The 16,773-nt window shown below is 40.9% G+C and overlaps 1 long non-coding RNA gene across 2 annotated transcripts; it reads left to right on the top strand.

Moving 5' to 3' along the window:
- The first annotated feature begins 13,583 nt into the window (after positions 1 to 13,583).
- On the top strand, positions 13,584 to 14,932 carry LOC142966301 (uncharacterized). 2 transcript variants are annotated; one of them, XR_012957826.1, is made up of 5 exons: positions 13,584 to 13,644; positions 14,362 to 14,471; positions 14,553 to 14,593; positions 14,726 to 14,801; positions 14,898 to 14,932. It is a non-coding gene; the product is annotated as an uncharacterized LOC142966301 (long non-coding RNA). The 2 variants fall into 2 exon arrangements; XR_012957827.1 differs by having other exon boundaries at positions 14,895 to 14,925.
- Positions 14,933 to 16,773: the final 1,841 nt, after the last annotated feature.

Genomic DNA, 16,773 nt, shown 5'->3' with positions numbered 1-16,773 from the left:
CAACTTCTAGTACTACTACTACAAATATCACTACTGCTGACATTTTTTAAGCCACAGAAACCATTCGAATATCAAAATGTTCAGCTCTTTCAGGAGAGGGGTGATATGACTTTTCATATTTGTAATCTTTAAATTCTTTGAATTATTAAGCTATTTGCAATTTTCTTTTGAATGGGATCTCTATGGAGAAAATCTTCAAATCCTGTTAAACTTCTTCAACTTTCAAAGCCTTCTTCTTCTCATACTTTCAGCTACATATGACTTCATATTTGTAATCTTTCAACTTTTTGAATTATTAAGCTTTTTGGAATTTTTTTTAAATTGGATAGCTATTTTCAGCAATGTTTTTGAGATTCATTTCAGTTTTCAGCAGGAAATGCATTTTCTAGTATTATTTTTATATTTCTTCCGTACGCTTTTTGAAACTCTTCTGCTCCTTCATATTTTAAGCTACAGAAACCGTTCAACTATCAACTATCTTTCAGCAGAGGGGTGCTATGACTTTTCATATTTCTAACCTTTAAACCTTTAAACTTTATGAATTATTAAGCTTTTTGCAAATTTTTTTTTGAATGGGTTTCTATGGAGAAAATGTTCAAATCCTCTTCAACTTTCAAATCCTTCTACTTCCTCATACTTTCAGCTACAGACACCATTTCAACTTTAAAATGTTGAGAAAATCCTGATCTATTGCCGCATTATTCAGCTTTTTGATATCTTTTATACTTTTTGAACTGTCCCATTTTAACTTTTATGATTTTTTCACTCCTTTTCTGACTTTATAATGGGTGTGTATTGCGCAGCTTAGAGTGCGTGATGTCACCGCTAGAGTGAAGAGCAGCTTGAGATTCTTGTGAAAAAAAGATTTGTATTTTGCCACTGTGTCCACAATCTTCACTCTTCATGCATAATTTCTGGATGTAGAAGTAGCTAATCTTGTCCTTGTCGTAGACAAATGACTGTGGAATCCCACAGATTTACACATTTGACACAGAAGCCTGTAATTGAGAGGAAAACCAACTTTCTGCTCCATAGAGACCAATGTTAAATTTAGCTTCAAAAACATCTTCCACAGAACACGGGACCCCATTTCTAAATCGCCAGTTCAGCCACATTTTTTACACTACAGACACGATTTTTACAGGATCTGTTCTTCAACTCATCCTTCCTCTCATTTATTAATATCGGAGCAATAGGAGCTACGGTTATGGGAGTTTTGAGGATTTGTTTGAGAGGTGTTTCCCTGTTTAATCTCCATGAAAAGGCTGCAAGGACACAGGTGTTTCTGATTAAGCTCATTAGTGATGTTGATAAACACACACTCACAGACTCTCCAACAGGTGTGTCCTCATGGCAACCAGTTACACGTGCGCAGGCTCTCTCTTTCTCACTCTCTCTCTCTGTGTCTCTCTCTCATACAGTCATTCAGGTCTTAGAGATTTTAAGAGGACTCCCCCCCTCGCTCCCCCCCCACACACCCCATTTTAAAATAAAAGGCACCTTGAGTAATTCAATGTTGACTGGGAGCTCGGAATGACGCATACAAATGATATTCTACAAGATTTTATTCGAGCACATCATGATAACGTTAACCGTCGCCTAATACCCATTTTTACTATTTGGATCTTGAACGCACCACAATTTAAATGAATGGAACCTGGTTCATTCGCTCATTTATAAGCAGGACTATGCCACGGAACCCTAGAGTCAGCAGAAGAAACGGTCACTGTCATTAATCTGAACAGCATGAACAGAATTCGTTCTGCCCCAAGCTGCGCGTCCTCGTCAGGAGTAGTCTCTACAGGCGAGCGCGAGCGCCAGCGCCAGCGCGAGCACTACTCCTCCAAGACCCGTTTGTAGGAGAACTTTGGCGGAGAAACTGCTATCAGATCAGCCTGACCTCACAATCAGACAGCAGACTAGCGGGAAATGGAAGCAGTACATGCGAAGCTTCTCTAGCTGTACACCAGACAGGTTTGGCTAGCTGGATGACGTCATGCTAATAACTTATTTAGCTTTTTAAAACAACGGTGACAGATCCAGCACGAACAGTTAGGGAGTGAGAGACATGAAGCACCTGTCTGAGAATGGATATATAGTTATAAATAAATAATTATGTGTGTGTGTGTGTTTTATAATAGTGAATATTATTATAAGATATATATAGTATTATATTATACTGAATTGCTTGTAAGGGTGACCAAAATAAGATGTCCTTACGTGTTCATCAAAATGTTATTTACTGCTTTTTTTCATGTTGGAATAAATGTTAAATATTTAACTGCAAAGTAATGCGTGTAAAGTGATGCCTTAATGTTTTTTGCATTAAATCATTCTGGGATGTTTGCTGAAATTGATTGAATGTGGCACAGCCCTACCTAGGACATGTTCCACCAGCCGCCACTGTCTGTAAGTATAAATAAAAGGCTGACAGAGAGACAGAGGGAGGGACACAGAGATGGGGATACACAGAGAGCGAGAGAGTGAAGGGGGATGGAGTGAGAGAGTGAGTCAGTGTCGGTGAGGGAGAGAAAGAGGGAGAAAGACAGATGGACTGAGTAAGTCAGTGGGATAGGGAGGGGGACAGACAGACAGAGAGAGAGAAAAAACAGAGACAGACAGACAGAGAGCCAGGGGGAGAGAAGGAGAGACAGAGAACAGTCTTTGGCTGAATATTTCCAAGTGATGTGTGTGTGTGTGTGTGTTAATCAACACTAATAGCTCCTGCACCTGTGTGTCTGTAGCCTTTACATTGAGTCAAAACTGTGAAAAAACGGTCAAACAAATCCTCAAAGAGAGAGAGAGACAAAGAGCCAATCACAGTAAGATTTGTATATCTCAGCCCTCTGGTTGCTATGTCCAACGTTGTGGACTGCAGACACAAAAAACAAGAACAAATATATAATAAAATAAAGCACTAAATATGAATTAATAATCTATTAAATACACATTTTAAATATGGAAACTGAAAAGAAAGAAGAAAAAAATTTGAAAAAAAGCTGTAATAACGAACGTAGCTCGCGACAATCTGACAACGGAGCTCGCGACAATCTGAAAACGGAGCTCGCGACAATCTGACAGCGGATCAATAGCTCCAGTGGCGGGAAGACGTTAGTGCTGTCCATCCGAAATTACTGAGAGGTACGTCCCGTTTTTCTTATCACAATTTGTGTTGTATTATAACTGTTATATTGCTAATTTCTAATTATGGTATGAAAAGCTGGTACTTATGAGGTCCCACTATCTTTATGTTTAAAAAAAGCCTTACTATTTTAAAAACCTTCTTGGCTGACTTAGCAAACTTGGTCAAATGAATTAAGCTATAAGTGAAATGACTGAAAGTAGGTCTAAAATAACCTATAAGAGTTTAAAAGTGTTGTGAGGAGTTATTTTAATATGAGGGTTGCCGTAGCAAAGGGGCAACTCCCGCCTCTGGTCGAAGGGGGGAAACAATAAAGAGAGTAGCCGTGGGCCAAGATGTCTGGTCTCCCGACTCCAGTGATTACTATTTGATAAGTGCCCTCATACATGAACCCAAGACGCTCGGTCACATTCACATTCAGGCCTCCAGAAAAGAGGCGGGAGTTGCACCTTCGCTACGGCAAACCTCAAGGGACATATCTTCAACACCAGAACGACAAACATGAGACAGTACATAGAGAAGGCAAAAAGCGGTTTAATGTTCGTTCAGGGCCACCATAAAACAGTATAGTCATCAAAAAATGTATAGCCTAAAATTAACAAACAATGAATAGGCTAGACAGACCTATTTAATAATGAATACATCTTATAGAAAATAAAGAAATGTCCATACATCGAAGGCTTTCTGTAACTTTGTCTATGTATTTTTATTCATTTCAGAATGGCATTACGCAAGATACTGTCGACCAAACCTGATGGTCCCTACGCCAAGCCACCGCCACTCCACATATGTGTTGTGGCATTAAAGGACCAGCCCAGGGTGCTGAGCTGGGAGTTTAGCACAGGCAAGGCCAAAGCGGCATCATCAAAAAACAACGCAGTCATGGTCGTCTCCGACGGCCAGTCTTGTGCCAAAGTGACTCTCTACGAGGAGTTCAGCACAAAAGTGAAGGAGGGGGGGTCGTATGTCATGCGAGGCTACAATGTAAGGGCACAATCGCCCCCTTACTTTTTAAATATAACCAGGGACACTGTCTTCTTTCGAAGCAGTGCCCTTAGCGTTCCAGATGAGCTGGTAAAACAGGCTGAGGCGCTCTTGTATCCTCCCTCGCCTCTGACCCCCCTCAGCGCCTGCAGGGAGTCCTTGGGGCTTGTCACGGTGGAGGCGGAGGTTGTCGAGGTACGTCATTTTCTGTCTGACAGGACCGCGATGTGGAAACAAATAGTCTATTGCTGTAAAATAAAAAGTTTAAGATCTCTTGACTTTTGGTATAAAATGTGAAAACTAACAAACGAATCCACTGTGTTCAGGTGTCTGCTGTGAAAGAGGTGGTGGTGGCGAGGGACACGGTCCCTCTGCTCACTATTACAATAAAGCAGGTAAGCTATTAAGTAACGGTCCATGGGTTACCTTGCATATTGCCAGCACAATAAAATACTAATATATTTACAGGAGGAAACAAAGGTGCCCGTGTGCTTGTGGAGGGAGGTGGCCATGAGTGACATTGCCATTGGGACGAAAGTCAAAATATCCCATCTGCGAGGGTCGGATGGCGCATATGGGTTCCGACTGCAGTCCACTATATGCTCAAAGATTGAAGTATGCTTACTTGGCTTTTGCTGCTTTTTTCTTCTGTTACCGCTAAATGTATCTATTTTTTATTTTTTCTCTTTTGGAAAGCAGTGGATGCGGATTTTAGAAGTGCCCTGTCAAAATATACAGAAACATAATGATGATGACAATTATGATAATTTATCAATTTAACAATACAATACAATACAAATAATTTACAAAGCAAGTGGCTGCACCAGTATGGGCAAATACGTATGCAGTTATATTGAATCCTTTTAACAATATGGTACCTGTCCTTCCTCAGGTGCTAACATCAACGGCTGTTCGGGTGGTCGGGGCCATGGGGGTCGTCGACGTGGAGGGATCTCCTGGAGTTTTGCAGCTGCTGCTTGAGGACAATACCACCCTCAAAATTCGGGAGGAGAAGTGGGGCCCGATAGAGGCATGAATGCTGAGTCCACCCATAATGGTAGAGATCACGGTGGTGGGGGACTACATCGAAAAAATTTAACCTGTTTAGATTGAACTTGTTCTTTATTATTAATGTTATTCATTAAAATGTTCATGTTGTTATTTAATCAGTTCTAATTAGTTCATGTGTTTATTTATTAGTTCTGTGTTATATTATATTAAAATGTTTTTAGAATGAAGGCAATTGTTATTTGATATTAGTTATTGTCATTAGTTCATATTGTGATTCGTCTGTTCTGTTGTTAATAAATGTTTGTGTGAAAATTGTCAGCTTTGCCTGTTGAAGACTTATTAGCCACGAATAAGGCTATTATTAGATTGCTGTAGCCTATGTTAATTATTGATATGGGCTTGTATTCATATATACAGATTAGTACTTACTCTTTATGCATTTTAATATTAATTTGGGTGAAGTCATTTACCGCAAAAGTAAAGTGTTCTTTGTAGGTTATATTCTAATTGTAGCGTGCCTATACAAGCTGTTCCCGCTATACACACAAATGATTTTCCGGAATCCGCCACTTTAAGAGGGCGCAGAAAACTCAGAACCATGACACAATGTCAAACAGCAGTGAGTAGCCAGACATCAACCAACGCTGAGGACGAGGTCATCACACCTCAAACCCCAGTTATTTTGTAAAAATCAATAAATCAATAAATACGCGATTGATCAGCATAGGCTACTTCTTCCAGACATCAAATTATGCTGATTAATTAAGTATTAGTATACAGCAACAATACATCATCATTATAACATCAATACCAGGTTTGCCGACTCATGCAGTTGTCTGATCCGGTACGTGAAAAATGAATGTGATAGTTATAGGGGCTGCCATACAGTAAAAATAAATCAACAGATCGGCATCAATGCGCTGTAGTTACCGCTCCCTCCGTTGAAATCGACAACGTCAACTGTTAACGTCAGCAGCCGGTTGGCACCACAGTCCTGCTTGACTAAATAACGCATCTAACAGCATAACAATATTTGGAACATAAATGTAGATTGTTATATATATTTTTTGCATACGAATTTATAAACACCGGAATTTTACCTCACATTCACACGGCTACGGTTTCAATAATACCTGGTTGGAAGGAACCTTTCGGCTGGTTCGGGCCATTGTTATTGCCCAAATTTCTAAACGTTTTTAAAACGTGAAAATATTTGACCGCTATACCGCAAACCAATCCTACTGACAACACCTTAAGCAATCAATCCAAACGAGGGGCACATGTTGGGGTACTTTGCGCTGCCACTTTTTCAACGTTTTCCTGTTTATGTCCAGCCGTAGTACGTGGCCTCGAAGGACATCTGTCCGTAAATCCTGCACAATCAGTACTGCAAATGCGCATTTCTCAACAGAGATTAAGCGTGATGGCTCACTCCTAGCAACTTCCGTCATCAGCTCTGGAACAAAATGATGATACATTTCGTATGTATATGTCCTAAATATAAAGATATAATCCATCCATCCATTTTCCACCGCTTATCCGGGGTCGGGTCGCGGTGGCAGCAGGTCTAGCAGGCCGACGCAGACCTCCCTCTCACCGGCAACATGTTCCAGCTCATTCTGGGGGATCCCGAGGCGTTCCCAGGCCAGCTGGGAGATGTAATCTCTCCAGCGTGTTCTGGGTCTTCCCCGGGGTCTCTTCCCAGTTGGACGTGCCTGGAAAACCTCCAGTGGGAGGCGTCCAGGAGGCATCCTAATTAGATGCTCGAACCACCTCAGCTGACTCCTTTCGACGCGAAGGAGTAGCGGCTCGACTCCAAGTTCCCTCCTGATGACCGAGCTCCTTACCCTCTCTCTAAGGCTGAGCCCGGCCACCCTACGGAGGAAGCTCATTTCGGCCGCTTGTAGCCGCGACCTTGTCCTTTCGGTCACGACCCAGAGTTCGTGACCATAGGTGAGGGTAGGAACGTAGACCGAGTGGTAAATTGAGAGCTTTGCCTTCCGGCTCAGCTCCCTCTTCACCAAGACGGTCCGGTGCAGCGCCTGCTTTACTGCTGCAGCTGCACCGATCCGTCTGTCGATCTCCCGCTCCATCTTACCCTCACTCGTGAACAAGACCCCGAGATACTTGAACTCCTTCGCTTGAGGTAGGCGCTCCGTCCCCACCTGGAGGGAGCAATCCACCGGTTTCCGGCAGAGAACCATGGCCTCAGATTTGGAGGTGCTAACTCTCATCCCCGCCGCTTCACACTCGGCTGCAAACCGCCCCAGTGAATGCTGGAGGTCACGATCCAAGGAGGCTAACAGGACCACATCATCTGCAAATAGCAGAGAGGCGATCCCGAGACCCCCGAAACTGACGTTCTCTGCCCCCAGGCTGCACCTAGATATCCTGTCCATGAAAATCACGAACAGGACCGGTGACAAAGGGCAGCCCTGGCGGAGGCCAACACCCACAGGGAACGTGTCTGACTTATTGCCGAGAATGCGGACACAGCTCCTACTGCAGTCGTACAGAGACCGGATCGCCCGTTGTAACGGGTCCAGCACCCCATACTCCCGCAGCACCCCCCACAAGACCCCCCGAGGGACCCGGTCGAAAGCCTTCTCCAAGTCCACAAAGCACATGTAGACTGGTTGGGCAAACTCCCAGAACCCCTCCAGTAGTCTTGCGAGGGTAAAGAGCTGGTCCACTGTTCCACGGCCGGGACGGAATCCGCACTGCTCCTCTTGAATCTGAGGTTCGACAAGCGGTCGGAGCCTCCTTTCCAGCACCCTGGCATAAGCCTTCCCCGGGAGGCTGAGTTGTGTGATACCCCGGTAATTCGAGCACACTCTCAGGTCCCCCTTTTTGAAGATGGGAACCACCACCCCGGTCTGCCATTCCATGGGCACTGATCCCGACCCCCATGCGACATTATAGAGGCGTGTCAGCCAGGACAGCCCAACTGTCCGTCCGGGTTAGCAGTTCCCCCCCCCCCCCCTACTGAGAACAGCCTGGGGTAAGCCCTGCTTTCCCTTCCTGAGCCGTCGGATGGTTTGCCAGAACCTCCTTGAGGCCAACCGAAAGTCCTTCTCCATGGCCTCCCCGAAATCTAAAATAAAGATAAAGATATAATATAAATTACAAAAATATAAATATTACCAGAATTTAAAAAGAAAGCTATACCAGGCTTCACTGCTGGAACAGCTTTATCCAATACATTTATAAAAGCATAACTTATGTTCATCATGTATCCACATATTGAGAGTTATACAGTATTTGTTTATTGTAATCAATGATGATACACTTATCCTATATGTTGCAAAATACAAAATATTAGGGAGCGTAAGAATTAAAAACAATGGACATCTGATTATCATTGTGTTACACCAATGTTGTTTATATACACTGTAAGAAAAGTCAGTGAATTTTACAGTGAAAAACTGTTAAATCACAACAGTAAGAGACCATAAATTGTAAATCGGTTATATTCAGTTTATCTGACAGTGAAACACCATAAATATATATATCAGCCAAAACAATAATTTGTGCATTTATTTCTTTTAAAAAATACATTTGGTTACTGTTAAATGTACGGACCACTGTGCTGCCAATGGAGATATGATGCATTATACATTTAACAGGCAGCCTCGTATGTTTTGCATTTATTATTCGTATAAAATACATTTTGTCACTGTTAAATGTACTAAACATTGTACTGATAACGGAAATACACCGTAATATGAAAAAAGTCAATACCGTAATTTTTGCATTCATTACTTTTTAAAAATACATTTGGTTACTGTTAAATGTACGGACCATTGCTCTGCCAATGGAGGTAAAACGCATAATACAGTCAACAGCCAGCCCCATATTTTTTTCATTTATTATTCGTAAAAACATCAGTTTGTCACTGTTAAATGTACTAAACATTGTACTGGTAACGGAAATACACCGTAATATGAACAAAAATCCATACCGTGATTTTTGCATTTATTACTTTAAAAAAATACATTTGGTTACTGTTAAATGTACGGACCATTGCGCTGCCAATGGAGGTAAAATGCATCATATATTCAACAGCCAGCCCTGTATTTTTTGCATTTATTATTCGTTAAAAACATCAGTTTGTCACTGTTAAATGTACTAAACATTGTACTGGTAAAGGAAATACACCCTAATATGAACAAAAATCCATACCGTGATTTTTGCATTTATTAACTTTAAAAAATATATTTGTTTACTGTTAAATGTACGGACCATTGTACTGATTACAGAGATACACCATAATATAGCTAACAGCCAACTCTGCAACTTCTGCAAATATTATCTATTACCCATATCCCTAGCGGAGGCTGCTAAGGTATTCAAAAAGCTCCTTGCTGGCAAGGCGACGGGGGTGGATGAATTCGAACTTTGCCCATTCATTAAGTGGTTTGAAAATCAATGGGAAATTCCAAACACTTTTCCCATAGTGAACTATGGATTTCTGACCTAATTCGGCCTAAATACGCACAGAAAACAATGGACTAAGAGGCTGAAATTTTCACAGTCAATCGACCTCTGCCCATTCATTAAGTGGGATGTAAATCAATGGGAAATTCCAAACACTTTTCCCATAGTGAACTATGGATTTCTGACCTAATTCGGCCTAATTACCCATAGGAAACAATGGGCTAGGACCCTGACATTTTCACAGTCAATCGACCTTTGGCCAGAGATCAAGTGGTATGAAAATCAATCGGTAATTCCAAACACTTTTCCATAGTGAACTATGGATTTTTGACCTAATTCGGCCTAAATACCCATAGAAAACAATGGGCTAGGACCCTGAAATTTTCACAGTCAATCGACCTTTGGCCAAAGATCAAGTGGTATGAAAATCAATGGGAAATTCCAAACACTTTTCCCATAGTGAACTATGGATTTTTGACCCAATTCGGCCTAAATATCCATAGAAAACAATGGGCTAGGACCCTGAAATTATCACAGTCAATCAACCTCTGCCCATTCATTAAGTGGTATGAAAATCAATGGGAAATTCCAAACACTTTTCCCATAGTGAACTATGGATTTTTGACCCAATTCGGCCTAAATACCCATAGAAAACAATGGGCTAGGACCCTGAAACTTTCACAGTCATTCCACCTTTGCCCACAGATTAAATGGTGCGAAAATCAGTTGAAAATTCACTGTTTATTTCACCCAACAGAAAGGATTCTAACCCAATGGTACTTATGATGCGAAATGGCCTTCACCAGTCTTTTCTCTCAATTTTTACACTTTAAATCAAAGTAGAAATTTGAATCCTTTTCCTGTTTAAAGAGGGGCTAGTGAATATGAATTCCCCCAAATTTTATGGTCGTAGCTGCAAGTTAAGGTACCCAAACACAGCCCCAAAGGTCAAAATTGAGGCATATAGCCTTATTTTTCGGCTTTTTTTGGCAAGTGAGAAACGGACCATTAAATCTTAGTAAAAGGTTGAAACTGCCTGAATCTTGCATAAATCATTCCCCTGTGATAACGTAATGCAGGATCTAAAGCAAGATCTCTGCAGACCCTTGGGAAAGCTAACTTCTGTTAGCAGCATGCTAATGACTTGAATCCAATTGAGCCTTTAAGAGGGTCCTCTTTTGTCCATCATATGTGAATATTAGGACAATAAGCCATTTACAAGTGTTTTCAAATGCACACAACAGAGATGATTCGAACCAGATGGCACCAGTTTTCACCAGTCTTTTCTCTAACTTTTTATACTCTAAATCAGGGTAGAGATTTGACTCATTTTCTCCTTCAAAGAGGGGCTCGTCACCATTACCTACCTATAATCTGGACTTCGTAGCTGCAAGTTAAGGTCCCCAAAAACAGCCCCAAAGGGCTTAATTGATGCCTTATTCCCTGAGTGGATTTTTTGACATATGCAAGAATGGCCATAATCTCTCAAATATGGGTCCCAGAACCCACAGATTCTGGACACACATTGTGGACTAGGCCTACAATGAGGTCACCTGAACAGAATCCCTCTAGATTATCTAGAAAAGATTTTTGCCTGTATGACACTCAGACCTCAGCATGGTGTACACGTCCCTAAGGCGTACACCCTGTTGTACTCTTGGTGAGATCAGACCAACTTTTACTTCTAAAGATGTCAGAGCCCTGCTTTTTTAATATGTTGTAGACTTGTTTGAAAACTCCAGAGTTACCTCTTCTTGTGGACAGTCGTAAACGCATACGTTTAGAAACGATGACATAAACACCCACGTTGTCTTTACTAGCAGCTGTTGTTCAGTTAAAGTCTGCATTTCTGCAGAGGAAGCAGCTGTTATTGGAGCGATTAGCGAGCAGCGTGTCCAGCGGCGTTAGCAGACCTACGGAGCGGCCCCGTCTGAAGTCACGTTAACCTAATTCATGATATAGATTAGACCACATGGGATCACCTTTCGGTTTGTTTTTTTCCACATGGAACTATACATTCTGCCATTTCTCCTCGACTCTTTCCGCTTTGAGTCACTCAGCAGTGATTGTCAGAGCTAGCTGCACCACAAACAAATAGTCGGTTTGGACACCTGCATTTACTTTGACAGTCTGTTATGTTACAAACACTGAAGCGCATTCAAAAAACATTTGTGTTTTTGTCGATCATTACAGGCTTACATTTATGATTGTATTCAGAGCTGAACTCAAAACATTCGAGGCTTAAGACCTGGCAAAATGATCTTGCTACGCTACTGGTACACGCAGGAAATATTGTCTAACTCGTGCACGCAGTGTCTCATGGTCACAGAAAGCACGGCCGCGGCAACTAGAGTCCTGCTAGTACCCTCGACGTGCGTGAAGGTGCGAGGGCCCGATCAATGTTGCTTGCATTCATTATTTGTAAAAAAGACATTTTGTCAAGGTTAAATGCACTAACCATTGTGCTAATAATGGAAATATACCATAAGATAAATTTGAAGGCCAACACTGTAATTCAACAGTCAGAACTAATATTTAACCAACAAACAAAACAATAAGTGCTAGATGCAAACTAGTCTGCTTATTCAAAGCAGTAGAGAGTAACCTTCCATAAGTTTTCCTTGTTTTGTAATCCTTTTTTGCAGAGCATAAGTTGCATCTCACCCCTCACCCCATCCCCCACCCCTCTTTTGATCTCTGTTGGTTAGTATTTTGTGACATTGCAGGTGCTTGCAGGTGCAGATCTCGCGACAGTTTCAAGGCACCCTGTGACATCTATTCCTAATGTGTGTGCAGTGCACCCTATATGTTCATACTGTTTCACTGTTTAGCGATTCCCCCATGACACTTTAAGACCAACAGGTGCCTGTCTCAGTGAATAACCTGACCAAATGTGGTGGGAACACAGAGAGACAGACAGACAGACAGAGAGAGAGAGAGAGAGAGAGAGAGGGACGGACGGACGGAGGCGGCAGTGATCAGACCTACACAGCAATTTTAAAAAAGCAACGGTTGGAGGCTGAACTTTTGAACTCATTTCAGCGCCTTTTCTGCGCGCTCAGGCAGCACTGCGCTGCTCTTCTGTGGATATTAACCTGAACGTTACTGATGATCAACGGCCTGACTCCTGGAAACACAACACTTCTGAAGATAAGCATGTCAGCTAGCTAACGTTACATTTGAATTTGAGGCTTTGTTTTCTGCAGTTTTGTGTCGCCCTTGCAAAAATGAGTCATTCAACGTTAAGAGTAAGTTAACTTAGCTATCTAATGAGTTGAGAGAGTTTACTTTTCGTGGATGTAACGTGGGTTATGGGTTTCTGTGTTGAACATTAGCTAGCTTACTTTACCAAAGGTTTGCTAGGAAAATGTTTAGTTGTAATTTCTGTGGCAAGTCAGTTAAAGCTAAAACATCGAGGGGTTATGTGCTTCATTGCAAACTTCATCGTAATGAACCACGTTGTTTATTTAAGTGCGTTGAAGCCGGTTGCAAGCAGACCTTTGTTAGATATGGAGCTATAAGGCTCATTTCTACCAGAGGCATAACGGTAACGTATCAGCTAACGTTACAGCTAAGCTAACGTTACAGCTAACGTTACTGTTGGGACGGCTGTTAACTTTACCGCTTATAAACTGTCTGTTAACGTTACCGCTCATAAATGTGCTATGGCGTTATGTGAACGCACATGTCCAGACACAAAGTAGCTAATTATTAAAGTGAGTGGATGGTCAAATGTTTTCACGGTCAGATCTTCATTTACCGCCCACATGCCACAGAGACACAAATAGCAGACAGCAGTATTAGTGACATGTACAGAGAATCTGCTTCTCCTCAGTCATCAGCTGTTCCAACTGAATCACATGACTGTGGCCCTCACCTGCATGACTCAGAAAATGTTATGACCAGCACAGATAAAGGTGATATGGATATTTCTGAAAACTTCAGTGATCTTTTTCTCTGTTTATTCTACTTGAAATTGCAGGGACAGTTTCTACTACCTGCTTGGACCAAACTAACTTCACTGTTTAAAAATGACACACCATTATCAGATGAGGACATCAGCAAAGTTTGTGAGTCTTTGAGAATTTGATCTTTTCTCTGCATGTCATAGAGGGCCAATGAGGACAGCATACTCAAGAGCTCAGTCTTTCAAAAAAGGGTTCAACTATGTGGAGCCTAAGAAAATGTTTTTAGGACGAGATGAGAACAGGACTGATATGTTTTCATATTATGTGCCTGTGAAAGAGACTTTAAAGTGTTTGTTGGAATCTGATCTGTGGAAGAACTGTGTGTCAGGAGAGCACTCAACTGAGTCTCCCTCAGAGTCAGATGTTCTAAGCGACATTAGTGATGGTCAGAAATCCAATGATTTTTTTGGTCAAAATCCATCATACTTCAAGCTAGTACTATACCAGGATGCTTTTGAAGTTGTTAACCCTTTAGGCTCTGCAAAGACAATACATCAAATATTAGCTGTCTATGTATCTGATGATAATTTGCCAGTTCATGTAAGGTCTGACACAAACCACATGTCACTTGTTTTATTGTGTAGAGAGAAAGATTTCAAAACATTTGGGCATGCTAAGGTGTTCTCTGAATTACTAACAGACTTGAAGGATTTGGAGGAGAACGGGATCGTAGTATCAGATGAAACAGTAGTCAAAATAACCTTATATTGCATTGCAGGAGATAATTTGGGCTCTCATGGCATTGGTGCCTTCACTGAAAATTTCAGTCACTCGCAATATTTCTGTAGGTACTGCCTAATAACCCGATCTGAATTTCAGGGTGACGATCCAAATCTGTGCGGAGCAGAGCGCACCATTGACAGCTACAACTCTGCTGTTGATCGCCTCCAGACCCAAGATAAACCAGATGTGGAAGGAGTAAAGTTCAAGTCAGTATTCAATTCTTTGAAATACTTGAATGTCTGTCAAAAGAAAGACAATTTGTTCCAGTGCTTTTGTGAAACTTCTAGGTCGAAGGCAGGTGGCATTGCTAAGAAGAATCTCCTTTAAAGTAAGTAAATTGTACACATATCTAACAAATATCTGAACATTTTAATTGGTACAAGAGCAGTTTGTGCAGATAATTAAGACAATTTACTCTAATCTTGCAACATTGAATTAATTTGCTCCTGCCACCTTTCAGACATTGCATTCAAACTCTAGTGGTTGTGGACTTGGATGGGAACAACTTGCTGGCTTTTATGACAACCAGGAAAACGGTGGGATTTTAATCCATTTAAATGCCCAAAGCAAGCAGTTGTTTTTTTAACTTTTAAAGATGATTTTTTTGTCATTCGTGTTTTATTGGACAGCAGAAGTAGAGAGACAGGAACCACAGTGGAGTGAGAGGAGATGATCTGCAACACATGGCCCAACGGGAATCAAACCTTTGTTGCTGCGATAACAATATGTGGTACGGGCTAAACCAGGTGAGGCACTGTTTTTATTTTTGAGTGTGAATTTAGCCATTTCATTTTAATTTGCAACCTTTGCATTGAAAAGAGTAAAAGTTGATGCTTGACATGATTTCATCTTTCACTTAAGAGGATGTATGTCCACCCCTTGTCTTTTTTCTCTTTATTCTTTCTTTCAGGTGTGATTACGACTACCAGCGGTTGTACTTCAGATGGACCTCATCACCCTCTTTGCTGTCCTACTAGTGTAACCTTATGATCGGATACATACAAGGATAAACAGAGGTAAGTTGTTGTAAAGTTCAATGTATGTTCATTTAATAAGAGAAGGCTTTAGGGTCTTCTATTTTTGTAAGCACTGTTTAGCCATTTCATGTTCAAACAGTGTATGCATGTATTGTTGATGTTAAGTACTGCATAAACCTAGGCATTTCATAATCCAATGTGATTTTAACTTCTTGCCAGAATAACCTTTTTTGACATACTGTGAATTTATTTTGACTTTATTGACATAACATACGTATTATGGCTATTTCTTATTCATGAATCATATTTGTAGCTTGACCTTTTTATGAAATCTTTAACCCTACTCTTTGTTTACCCTTTGGTAAGTTTGTTCTGTTTTACCCTCTTTAATGTTTTGTGTTTTTATAGTTTGATTGTTTTTTGTGTGAAGTATGAGAACCATTTTGCAACAGTGTAAGTGCTATATAAAGTTATATTATTGGTGATGTTACTGTTATTATTGTTAGTATTGTTAATGTTTTCTATGTTGTCTTTTTTTCTGGCTGGAAGATCATGCTAGCCCACAGCGAACACCAGATTGACTTGTGAGTCTTCAAGCAGAAATTATGACAACACCTGCCTAAACTTCCAGTTTCCTGAACAGCATACCCTGTCTGTATGAGACTCTGTCCCACCTGTCTTCAGTCAAGTCTGGACCCAATGACTCAGACACCAGTCTTGTCAAGGCTAATTAGAGGTAAGCAGTGCGATAGGTGCAACTCAAACTTCACTCAATCAATCATCCTCAGGTGCACGTTCTGAGCCAACCGCTTCATGCAAACATAGATGAAACCACTGGAATATAGTTTTGTATTAGTACTATTTGTTTTTTAGTGCTCTGAACTGATATCCCCCTTACATTACGTTTCACGTAGCAGTAAAATGTCATTAATTCTGTGTACTATCTTTCCGAAATCCACCCAAAAGGGGTTTGCACCTGTGTCTTTGCACCCAAGTGGGCCCTACAGTGCACTCTTATGTTTATTTGATGGTAAATGCTGGGGGTCATTGTTTCCTATTGAACTGGGTCTCCGCCATACAGTTTGATTTTTGTTAACGAGAAGGCAGTTATATTAGCTATTGTACACTGAATAGCTCAGTTATTCAAATGCAATACAACTCAACAACAGGATACAGCTTACTGTATTCTAGTTTCTCTATTTATTTTGCAACAGTAATGTAATTGATTTTAGAGATATTTAAAAGGTCTTAAAAGTCATTGAATTAAAAAAATTAAAACAAAAAATGTAGAATTGATGGAATTAATAAGATGTACAGATACCCTGGTTGTATCAAACATGATGATTGTCTTTACACTGTGTGCACAATTAATAGGCAAGTTGTATTTTTGAGTATTAATTTTATTGAACAACTACAGAGCTCTCGGTCAATCCAAAATGTTATAAACCTCAAACCTGAATATTTAATAAAGTAAAAGTGAGGTTTTGGCTTTCTTAGGAGAATATCTATGTGTGCACAATTATTGGGCAAC

Source organism: Anarhichas minor, unplaced genomic scaffold (assembly GCF_050575085.1).
Source record: "Anarhichas minor isolate MPS153535 unplaced genomic scaffold, ASM5057508v1 ptg000037l, whole genome shotgun sequence".
Classification (NCBI taxonomy): Eukaryota; Metazoa; Chordata; class Actinopteri; order Perciformes; family Anarhichadidae; genus Anarhichas; species Anarhichas minor.
The sequence above is the reverse complement of the archived record's forward strand: the minus strand, read 5'-3'. Positions and strand labels throughout refer to the sequence as shown.